This window comes from Panthera leo, chromosome A2, assembly GCF_018350215.1.
Source record: "Panthera leo isolate Ple1 chromosome A2, P.leo_Ple1_pat1.1, whole genome shotgun sequence".
NCBI classification, from domain to species: Eukaryota; Metazoa; Chordata; class Mammalia; order Carnivora; family Felidae; genus Panthera; species Panthera leo.
The window spans coordinates 94,729,653-94,742,527 of NC_056680.1; positions in this window are offsets into that span (position 1 = coordinate 94,729,653).

Here is a 12,875-nt window from a genome sequence, read left to right on the forward strand (position 1 = left end):
CAGGAAGCTGATTTTCTTCAAATTAAATTCTCTCCAAAAAAAAATGGGATTAATTTGGTTCTTACATGTAACTAATTAGTGCATAATATTTTTTTACACTAGCCCACTTACTATTTTATACCCCAAAGATAAACTCTGAAACACTGCATGACAATGTGTTAAAACATTGTGACTTCAGTGCTTTTATTTTCATCACTTTCAGGAGAAAAGTGTTAGGATTTTTCCTTGAAATCTCTAATAGAAACACAGGAAAAGATAGAATTTTAAGGTGTTTTGTGAAACTGCTTAGGACAGGAAAAAGAGTTTATGCCAAATGAATAGAAACACCATCATTGTATTATTCTATCTCCTCTGAGTTACCAAAACAGCCCTTTGCATCTGAACTTCAGGCTTTGTGGGGTCTGCCAGGGATAACTAGTCATGTATTTATGTTTTTCATTGTGTGACTCTGAAGCTTAACCACTAATGTCCATCTACTGAATGATTCTTCAGATGTTGTTTATTGCAGCCACCGATCTCATTTTTGTTCTCCTTTTAGTTCTCAAATGTTGTTGCTTATTACCTGTCATGAATTAAAAGCTGAGACTTAACTGAAGTATGCTTTGTAATTTTAAAACAGTAACAGTTAGTATATCTCTGAAGAGTAAAATCTTGGAATCTAAATAACAAATTTTGGGAGTCTTTTTAAGGCTGAAATAAAAACTCTGTAAGAAAAAAAATTGTCACATGCTCTACACTTGGGCTGAGTTATATTATGTCAGCCTTGTACCATCAGCATAATTATTGGGTCTTCTCCTTAGCAACAGTATATTACTGCCTTGTCAGTCATCACCCTCTCACCAGAATAGATTTCTTTCTAGAAAAATGTAAGTGGCCATTTCCAGACTATTATGTGACTGTCCTTATTTTAGAAACTGGCAGTAGTCCTAATTCTTAAAGAGAGATGGACCAGAAAAGTTTTCTTTAGCTCTCTGTCCCACTTAGGACTGACAGGTGGCTGACATACTGAGTGGTGGGCACACTTTTAAAGGACTTATCCTTCAGTTTTTGAAACTATAATTTGAAAACATTCTTGATTAGGCTACACATCATTTTGTAGCCATCTATTCCCCAAGGGCCTAGCCTGCACAGGGCGTCCACTTACAGAGAGGATGAAAGAGAAATACACGAAAGAACAAACAAAACACAATATTGGAAAAGCTGTCAGACAAGACTGTCCAGTTCTGTTGCACCTCTTCTGCACCTACACACTTTGCTGGGTGGGCCAAGACCACAGGGCTGACAACAGTTTTGCCTGGGTATTTCTCAGGATGTATGTAGTTAGTAACCTTGAGGACAGGGAGCAGGCCTGCTGTAAAAGTGGATTCCTCACCCTCAGTGTATCTCAATTGCATGCTTGACATCTCTCCGGGCCCAGTGCATTGCCCATGTGGATCTAGGGACAATGGGAACTGCAACAAACATGCTAATGTTCATTCTGCAGGCTGTGTTAAGAATGCTAAATAAAATCCTTGACCTCTGACCCAGGAGTCTTGTGTCTTCTGTCAGCAGCCATGATACTGTGACAGGTCAACTTACTGGTTCTTACTGATAGGGTAAAATCAAATCCCAGACCTGGCAATTTTGGCTATGGGGATGGAATGCTGACAGAAACATGATTTTTCTGGAAGAGGAACCATGGGCCAGATTTGGGAATATAAGACTCACCAGAATCTACCTGGTAGTGAATGCTCTCACCCAGGTGACAGGTGGGGGGTGAGGGAGAAAGGCTTCCCTCTGTCCTACTTACTACTGAACAGAAGTTGACCTAATGTTTAAAGGCTTAACCATAAAAGCTAGGATTAAACAAGCTGCCCAAATGGTACCTTGATGGCTGGTGATTCCTGCAGGCAGGCAGAGGAAGGAATATTTTCATGACAAGCAATCAGCAATTCCTGTGACCCTATCTGAAAGGTTATATTGCTGTAGTTCCTGAGTCAAGGAGCCCCCAAACATAAAATAAATGCTGTCAGCAATAAGAAACTTGCTTTTTGATTGAGAGCTTTAGGTAGACCAAAAACTTTAAAGGTTCGTTTGGTTGGGCTGCAAGCAGTCGTGACACTGTTCAACTGCAAAAGTGCATGCAAAGCCTTGCCTGAGAGTGTAGAGCAGGCGGCCCTCACAATGTGGGTAAAACACATTGTGGCACGTGGAGAAGAAAGGAGCCTCTGGGCCCTGGTTCTCTCTGGATGCTGACAGGCATCACCACTGCCATGGGAGAGCTAGTTGGAGCACTGACCCTGGAGTGAGGGGCTAAAGGAGAAAAAAGCCAACAGTTCAGTTTCTTCCCCCACAGGTTAGCCTCTCCCACCTCCTCAGGTTTCCCACTCTCTTGGTAGGGGGATAGCAGGATCCTGCACCCATATGCCACCTGCTATAGCTCCCAACTCACACATATTTTACACTGTTCACACAAGCTCCACAGCAGAGAAGGGAGGCCTTCCCTTATGAGTGGGGTCTTATGGGTGATTCAGTGTAATGTTGCAGGTTCCAAATCCAAATGTGGAATTGATGGGTTAATGCTTACGATTACCTGTCTCATAATTGTCACTGGGATTTCTCCCATTCAAGGACTGCCATACCCAGAGAAGTAACAGTGGGGCATGTAAATTGCTCCCCGGTTAGCCCGGCTGTCTCCTCTCCAGTGGTCCAACAGAAACAATAAAAGAAACCCCAGCAGGAGAAAGGAAGATCACTCCTGTGAAAGTATGCAGACCATTTCCCAGCACAACATTGCCACCTGCCTGATGCAGCCACTAAGTACAACCATTTTAGAGACATTCACCTATCAACCTGCTGCTAGGCCCTTGTTGAAACTGAATGCCTGACCCATGGAGGCCTTGTGACTCATTGGGATGACCTCTCCAATTTGAAGTGAGTTAGCTGGAATTAGAAAATTAACACAGGCCAAACAGGCCCTGCAAGTCAAATAGAAATTATGTTAGAAGAGGTATAATTGAGAGTACAGCTAACTTGGAAGTAAGGAAGTAACCAAGTAACCAAGGAAGTAAGTATCTCAATTTTACATGAATAAATTAGTAGGTACCCCTTCAGGAAATACTTTGATGTATTACTTCAACCTGAAAAAAAGGCAATGGCTTAGTGGGGGGTCTCAGTACACAGTAAGGCCTGCACTTGATTCAATTGCTCAGCAGAAACTCCTACCAAATCCCAGGAAATAGTGCTTTAAGCTATAGATGATATATTCGAAAACTTATACACAAAGTCAAAAATAGCTAAAAACTATTATTTAGAAGTGGCACGCATCCCTTCCAACATCAAAACTATAATACTCAGGGACAGGAGCAAAGATGGTGGAACAGCATGGAAGTTTTCTTTGCATCTCGCGTCCATGAAATACAGCCAGATCAACACTAAACCATCCTGCACACCTAGGAAACTAATCTGAGGATTAACATAACAATCTGCACAACCTGAACCACAGAACTCAGCAGGTACATGGTGCAGAGAGGTGAACTGGGGGAGAGAGAAGCCGTGGAGGGCAGGGAGCTGTTTTTGATGTGGAGACAGGACAGAGACGGGAGTAGGGGGATGTGTGTGTGGGCGGGGGGGAGCACAGGAAAACTACTCCCCCCCACCCCAAAAAGCAGCCAGAGAGAAAGTGGTAAAGTGGAGAAGCCAGAGACAAAGGATGGGTACACGATTGCGGATCGGGGAGAGCAGAGAGTTCCAATTCTAGAGACTGGGTACCTGGGTGAGGCCATTGTCACCCCTCCCACGCATGTGCATACACACCTACAAGCGCCACAACAATACACCCAAGCAAGCTAAGCAGTGCCATCTAGTGGGGAATGGAGCTGTTGCACTAAGCCCCACCCAACTGGGCCAACTGCACTCTTCAGGAACACCACAAATCTCTCTGCCTGCTTACTTTACGGACTATGAAGTGCTTCATAGTTTTACTTCTAGGAGAAAACGATGTAATGTCAATCGTATTTCAGTCTGTTTGCTGGTCCATCTATTCAATTTTCTTTATTTTCTTTTCTGTTTCTTTTCTTTTTCTTCAATACAGAAAGGGAAAAAATTATTTTCATTTTCAATCCTTATTAAAATATTTTTTTCTACTATATTTTTTGTTTTTTTGTACATTTTTCAAGTTTTATTTTACTTCCATCATTTCATTTTATTTCATTGCATTCACTTTCTCAAATTTTCAAACGTTTTCCTCCCTCCCCCCCCTTTTCTCTAATCTTTCAACCTCCTTTCAATAACCAGACCAAAACACACCGATGATCTAGCATCATTTATTTGATATGTGTGTGCATGTGTGTGTGTGTGTGTGTGTGTGTGTGTGTGTGATTTCTAATTTTTTAATTTCAATGGTTTTTTTTACCTTATTAATTCCTTTTCTTCCTTCAAAATGACGAAACAAAGGAATTCACCCCAAAAGCAGGAGCAGGAAGAAACAACAGCCAGGGACTTAACACAGATACAAGCAAGAAGTCTGAACCAGAATTTAGAATCACAATAATAAGAATACCAGCTGGGGTCAAAAATAGATTAGAATCCCTTTCCGTGGAGATAAAAGAAGGAAAAGCTAGTCAGGATGAAATAAAAAATGCCATAACTGAGCTGAAATCTCGAGTGGATGCCACGGCAGCAAGGATGGATGAGGCAGAACAGCGAATCAGCTATACAGAGGACAGACTTACGGAGAATAATGAAGCAGAAAAAAAGAGGGAGACTAAGGCAAAAGAGCACGATTTAAGTATTAGAGATCAGTGACTCATTAAATAGGAACAACATCAGAATCATAGGGGGTCCCAGAAGACGAAGAGAGAGAAAGAGGTGTAGAAGGGTTACATGAGCAAATCACAGCAGAAAACTTCCCTAACCTGGGGAAAGACACAGACATCAAAATCCAGGAAGCACAGAGGACTCCTGTCAGATTCAACAAAAACCAACCATCAGCAAGGCATATCATTGTCAAATTCACAAAATACTCAGGCAAGGAAAGGATCATGAAAGCAGCAAGGGGAAAAAAAGTCCTTAACCTACAAAGGAAGACAGATCAGGTAGGTTTGCAGCAGACCTAGCCACAGAAACTTGGCAGGCCAGAAAGGAGTGGCAGGATATATTCAATGTGCTGAATCTGAAAAATATGCAGCCAAGAATTCTTTATCCAGCAAGGCTGTCATTCAAAATGGAGGGAGAGATTAAAAGTTTCCCACACAAACAAATATTAAAGGAGCTTGGGACCACTAAATCAGCCCTGCAAGAAATTTTTAGGGGGTTTCTGAGGGGATAAAAGTCGAAGAGAAAAGAGAGAGAGAGACAGACAGACAGACAGACCAAAAACTACAAAGGTCCTAGAAAGGACCAGAGAACACCACCAGACACTCCAACTCTATAAGAAACATAATGGCAATAAATTCATATCTTTCAGTACTCACTCTAAACGTCAAAGGACTAAATGCTCCAATCAAAAGACATAGGGTAACAGAATGGATAAGAAAACGAGATCCATCTATATGTGCTGTTTACAAGAGACCCACTTTAGACCTAATGACACCTTCAGACTGAAAGTAAGGGGATGGAGAACCCTCTATCACGCTAACGGTCACCAAAAGAAAGCCAGAGTAGCCATACTTATATCAGACAATCTAGACTTTAAAATAAAGACTGTAACAAGAGATGAAGAATGGCATTATATCATAATTAAGGGGTCTACCCACCAAGAAGACCTGACAATTGTAAACATGTATGCTCCAAATGTGAGAGCACCCAAATAGATAAATCAATTAGCCACAAACATAAAGAAACTCATTGATAACAATACCATAATAGTAGGGGACTTCAACACCCCACTGACAACAATGGACAGATCATCTAAACACAAAATCAACAAGGAAACAATGGCTTTGAATGACACACTGGACCCGATGGACTTAACAGAGATAGTCAAAACATTTCATCCTAAAGCAGTGGAATAGACATTCTTCTTCAGTGCACATGGAACGTCCTCCAGAATACATCACATACTGGGACACAAATCAGCCCTCAACAAGTACAAAAAAGTCGAGATCATACCATGCATATTTTCAGACCACAACACCATGAAACTCGTAATCAACAACCAGAAAAAACTTGGAAAGATAACAAATACTTGGAGACGAAAGAACATCCTACTGAAGAATGAGTGGGCTAAACAAGAAGTTAAAGAGGAAGTTAAAAAGTACATGGAAGCCAATGAAAATGATAACACCACAGCCCACAACCTCCAGGACACAGCAAAGGCAGTCATAGGAGGGAAGTATATAGCAATCCAGGCCTTCCTAAAGAGGTAAGGAAGGTCTCTGATACACAGCCTAACCTTACACCTTAAGGAGCTGGAAAAAGATCAGCAAGATAAAACCCCAAACCAGCAGAAGACAGGAAATAATAAAGATTAGGGCAGAAATCCATGCTATCGAACCCAAAAAAAACCAGTAAAACAGATCAATGAAACCAGAAGCTGGTTCTTTGACAGAATTAACAAAATTGATAAACCCCTGGCCAGTCTGATCAAACGGAAAAAGGAAAGGACCCAAACAAATAAAATCAAGAATGAAAGAGGAGAGATCACCTCCAACACAGCAGAAATAAAAAAATAATAAGAGAATATTATGAGCAATTATATGCCAATAAAATGGACAATCTGGAAGAAATGGACAAATTCCTAGAAACATATAAACTACCAAAACTGAAACAGGAAGAAGTAGAAAATTTGAACAGGCCCATAACCAGTAAGGAAATCAAATTAGTAATCAAAAGCCTGCCAAAACCCAAGAGTCCAGGGCCAGATGGCTCTCCGGGGGAATTCTACCAAACATTTAAGCAAGAGTTAACACCTATTCTCTTGAAACTGTTTCCAAAAATAGAAATGGAAGGAAAACTTCCAAACTCTTTCTATGAAGCCAGCATTACCTTGATTCCAAAACCAGACAAAAACCCCACTAAGAAGAACTCTAGGCCAATTTCCCTGATGAACATGGAGGCAAAATATCCTCAACAAGGTATTAGCGAACCAGATCCAACAATACATTAAAAAAATTATTCACCACGACCAAGTGGGATTTATACCCGGGATGCAGGGCTGGTTCAATATCCGCAAAAACAATCAATGTAATTCTTCATGTCAATAAAACAAAGGACAAGAACCACATGATCCTCTCCATGGATGCAGAGAAAGCATTTGACAAAATACAGCATCCTTTCTTGATAAAAACCCTCAAGAAAGTAGGGATAGAAGGAGCATACCTCAAGATCAGAAAAGCCATATATGAAAGAACCGCCGCTGATATCATCCTCAATGGGAGAAACTGAGAGATTTCCCCCTAAGGTCAGAAACAATACAGGGCTGTCCACTGTCACCACTGTTATTCAACACAGTATTGGAAGTCTTAGCCTCAGCAATCAGACAGCACAAAGCAATAAAAGGCATCCAAATCGGCCAGGAGGAGGTCAAACTTTCACTCTTCGCAGATGACATGATACTCTATATGGAAAACCCAAAAGATTCCACCAAAATAAACAAACGAACAAACAAACAAACAAACAAGCTGCTAGAACTGATCCATGAATTCAGTAACATGACCAGGATATAAAATCAGTGCACAGAAATTGGTCGCATTCCTATACACCAATAATGAAGCAACAGAAAGAGAAATCAAAGAATCGATCCCATTTACAGTTGCACCAAAACCCATAAAATACTTAGGAATAAATCTAACCAAAGAGGTGAAAAATTTATACACTGAAAACTATAGAAAGCTTATGAAAGAAATAGAAGACACACAAAAAAAAGGAAAAATATCCCATGCTCCTGGATAGGAAGAACAAATATGGTTAAAATGTCAATACTACCAAAGCAATCTACATATTCCATACAATACCTATCAAAATAACACCAGCATTCTTCACAGAGCTAGAACAAACAGGCCTAAAATTTGTATGGAACCAGAAAAGACCCCAAATAGCCAAAGCAATCTTGAAAAAGAAAACCAAAGCAGGAGGCATCAACAATCCCGGACTTCAAGCTGTATTACAAAGCTGTAATCATCCAGACAGTATGGTACTGGCACAAAAACAGACACTCGGATCAGTGGAACAGAATAGAGAACCCAGAAATGGACCCAAAATATATGGCCAACTAATCTTTGACAAAGCAGGAAACAATATCCAATGGAATAAAGACAGTCTCTTCAGCAAGTGATGCTGGGAAAACTGGACGGCGACATGCAGAAAAATGGACCTGGATCACTTTCTTACACCATACACAAAAATCAACTCAAAATGGATGAAAGACCTAAACCTAAGACAGGAAGCCATCAAAATCCTTGAGGAGAAAGCAGGCCAAAACCTCTTTGACCTTGGCCGCAGCAACTTCTTACTCAACACGTCTCTGGAGGCAAGAGAAACAAAAGCAAAAATGGAACTATTGGGATGTCATCAAAAGAAAACTTCTGCACAGCGAAGCAAACAATCAGCAAAACTAAAAGGCAACCGATGGAATGGGAGAAGTTATTTGCAAACGACATATCAGATAAAGCGTTAGTATCCAAAATCTATAAAGAACTTATCAAACTCAACACCCAAAAAACAAATAATCCAGGGAAGAAATGGGCAAAAGACATGAATAGACACTTCTCCAAAGAAAACATCCAGATGGTCAACCGACACAGGAAAAAATACTCAACATCACTCATCATCAGGGAAATACAAATTAAAACCACAAGGAGATACCACCTCACACCTGTCAGAATGGCTAACATGAACAACTCAGGCAACAACAGATGTTGGCAAGGAAACAGAGAAAGAGGGTCTCTTTTGCACTGCTGGTGGGAATGCAAACTGGTACAGCCACTCTGGAAAACAGTATGGAAGTTCCTCAAACAATTAAAAATAGAACTACCTTACGACCCAGCAATTACAGTACTAGGTATTTATCCAAGGTATACAGGTGTGCTATTTCGAAGGGACACATGCACCCCAATGTTTATAGCAGCACTATCAACAATAGCCAAAGTATGGAAAGAGCCCAAATGTCCATCGATGGATGAATGGATAAAGAAGATGTGGGGTGTGTGTGTGTGTGTGTGTGTGTGTGTGTGTGTGTGTGTGTATCTGTTGGCAGTCAAAAACAATGAAATCTTGCTGTTTGCAACTACGTGGATGGAACTAGAGGGTATTATGCTAAGTGAAATTAGTCAGAGAAAGGCAAATATCATATGATTTCACTCATATGAGGGCTTTAAGATACAAAACAGATGAACATAAGGGAAGGGAAGCAAAAATAATAGAAAAACAGGGAAGGGGACAAACCATAAGAGACTCTTAAATATGGAGAACAAACAGAGGGTTACTGGCGGGGTTGTGGGAGGAGGGATGGGCTAAATGGGTAAGGGGCATTAAGGAATCTAATCTTGAAATCATTGTTGCACTATATGCTAACTCACTGGATGTAAATTAGAAAATTAAATAAAAATAAAACTAGAATCACTCATGTTCAAAATGGTATTTTAACATTTTTAAATATGAGAAAGATAATAAATATTTACCACAGACATAAAAAGATACATGGCTAATATATAAGCATATGAAAAGTTCCACATTACTCCATCAGGAAATGCAAATTGAAATCACAATAGGACACACTACATACCTATAAAAGTGGCTAAAATAAACAGCATCAACGCCAAATGCTTGCAAGGAGGAAGAGAAATGGGTCACTCATGCACCGCTGGTTGGAATAGATGATGGCACAGCCACGGTGGAAAATAGTTGGGTATTTTCCTTAAAAACCATGCATCCACTTACCATATGACCCAGCACCCACACACCTAGTGTGAAAGTGAGAAACATGTCCATGTAAAAACCTGTACACAACAGTTGAGAACAGCTTTACTCATAGAAGCCAAAAACTGGAATCCACCAAAATGTCCTCTAATAGAGGAATGGCTAACTGTGTTCTATCCATGCATTAGATTAGTACTCAGCAATGAAAGGGTAGGAACAATTGACCCAATTTGTAACAACTGGGGAGGATCTCAAAGGCATTATGCTGAGTGAAAGAAGCCAGTCTCAACATGTCACATATTGTGTGATTCCATTTATCATTTTTGAAAATACAAAATAGAGATGCAAACAAATTAGTGGCTATCAAGAGTTTGGGATGGTGGGGGCAGGGAGTAGTGTGTGTGACCATCAAGGGGTAGCACAAGGGTCATCTTTGTGGTGATGTCATAGTCTATCGTGGCTACCTTGGTTATGTAGTACAGTCACATAGAACTATATACATACATGTTGTACCAATGTCAGTTTCCTGGTTCTGGTGTTGTATGTTATGTAAGAACCATCGGGGAAAGTGGGTAAAGAGTATAGAGGGCCTCTCTACATTTTCTTTGTAACTTCCTGTGAATCTGTCATTATTTCAAAATAAAAATTAAAAAAGCAGGCCAAATTTGACATGCAGGCTATAGTTTGCTGACTGCATCTTTAGAGCAACAATCATAAATAAAATGTTGTCTTAGTGCATAATGAGCTGTCAGTAGTGCTGCAGCTTGGGAACCATTGATGAGATCTTCAGCAGTTGACTTGTTTCAATGACTTGGAGTAAGTAAACCTACTGAAACTACTGAAACTGCCAACATTTGTTCTTGACAGCAATGTCAAGTATATGCCACAGCATTTCAGCTATTGACATTCTTTGAGCCACAGAGTGCCAAGTAGCATACTGATATTAAAAACAACAAAGCTTGGGCACCTGGGTGGCTTAATCAGTTAAGCATCCGACTCTTGATTTTAGCTCAGGTCATGATCTCAAAGTTGTGAGATCGAACCCTGCATGGGGCTCCATGTTGACAACACGGAACCTGCTTGGGATTCTGTCTCTCCCTCTCTGACCCTCCTCACCCACCCCGCCCCCTCCCCCCCCCCCATGCTCCTCTCTCAAACTAAATTTTTTAAAAATGAACAAAGTGGACTGTGCAACAGCCTTTAACATGAGTAGTTTCAGCAAGGTCCACTTGTATGTAGATAAATATTTGTGCTCATCACAACCTAGAAACCTAGAGCTAGATGAGGGAACCCATTTGGGATAATATAAGAAAAGAAGTTAAAATTATAGAATTCTATAGATTCTCCTCTCTTTTCCTGTAAGCTTCCATTGCCTATTGAGTACATCCTGAGTTGATTTTCAAGTGTGTCACACATTAGAGACCACTCCTGACAGATTTCCAAACTGGGGACTCTTCTCAAAAGACAGATTTCTAATACTGTGAATAAATTATCTCAGTGGATAGTCTATCTCACTGGATAGACTGATGCCAAGAGGTATGGCTTCCTCAGAGTCCTTACTAAATCCAAAAGTCAAAAGATTGTCATTAAAAAAAAAAAAAAGATTGTCATAGACATATTGGAATTTCTTTTAATCAAGTCACCGCTATGTAATGGCATACACAGTAGACTCACACAATAGCCTGTGTGTGGCTGTGAACATTGCTAAAACAACAGGAATACCTAATGTGGTGCTGGGACAGCAGAAACTTACCGAAATTGGCCAGCATGTCCTATTATATGCAGGAAGGTTTTCTTGATGCCAGGAGAGTACGCAAAACCTCAAGCTTCCCAGCTGAATTTTCTTCTTTTATTAAATTAATTCACCACGACTTGGCTACCAAAGCCTTTGGCAGTTGTACACGTGGCAATGTTTGTTAATGTATGCCGACCCAGGAGCTTTAGAGGGCCCTCCCAGATTTTTTGCTGGGTGGCTTTGAAAAAGTCCCTTTGTCTTCTACTTGCCCGTATTTCAGAGGTTATGCTCATCTTCAGGACTTTGCCAGTATTAAGTGGTTATAAACACATAAGAAACTCTACTTAAGTAGTGGAGATAGGGCTAATCTGAAACAATAGGTAACCAAAAAGTCAGGTGTATATGACTATAGTGCTTGTACTTAAATTCAAATGTATTACTTGAGATCTGTAAATTCATCTGTGAGACAGATGCCTGACCCCAACAGAAAACAGAGGTGGGATTTGCAAATTGTTTTGCCTGGTCAGGTTCACTTCAATTCCATGTTAGCCTTCTTTATGATTAACTGTGGACCTCTGAAGAACCAAGACTAACCTCCTCAATGAATGGAATCAAACTTCCTTCCCCAGTAAGCTTTTTATTCCCCCAGCCCGGATTTTTCAATCTGATTCTACTTTATTCTATTTGTCTAATTTGTAATACCATAGCATCACAAACAGACTGTGCAGACAACACTTGCCTAAATCTCTGTCCAATTGATCCATTTCAGACTGATGATAAGAGATTTATGCTATCATGATCCAGTCATCACAGAATTGTAATCCACTGTCGTTCTAACATTACCCAAACTGGAACTCTTTGGAGTATCAATTTTGAGAAGTTCATTTGCCTGATTCGCAGCCTTATTTTCTCTAATACTTTCGATTAAGGAGGAAGGAGTTTTCCCAGTTCTCTTTGGCTGACTCCCAATGCAGAGTCCCTGGCAGCCAGATCAAACCTCTTCCATTCTTCTCTAAGCCCTGATTCCCCCAGCATGGGCTCTGCAGACCCTGCTTCCTCTGCTCCACAGCTCCCCGCTCCATCTCAAAAGAGGCTGCCACAGGTAAATGTTCCAATGCTTTTCTCCAGTTTTGGAAAAAAGGGCCCTGGGCCTGTCCAAGGCCATCCCTCCTCATATCCCTACTTATTTTGATTTTTTTTTTCCCATTTCTAGTACCTTCACTTCCTTCTGCCTTCAAATATGCCCCAAATTTCCCCTGTCCTGGAAAGTGAAAAACCAAAAAGTAAAAAAAAAACTACAACC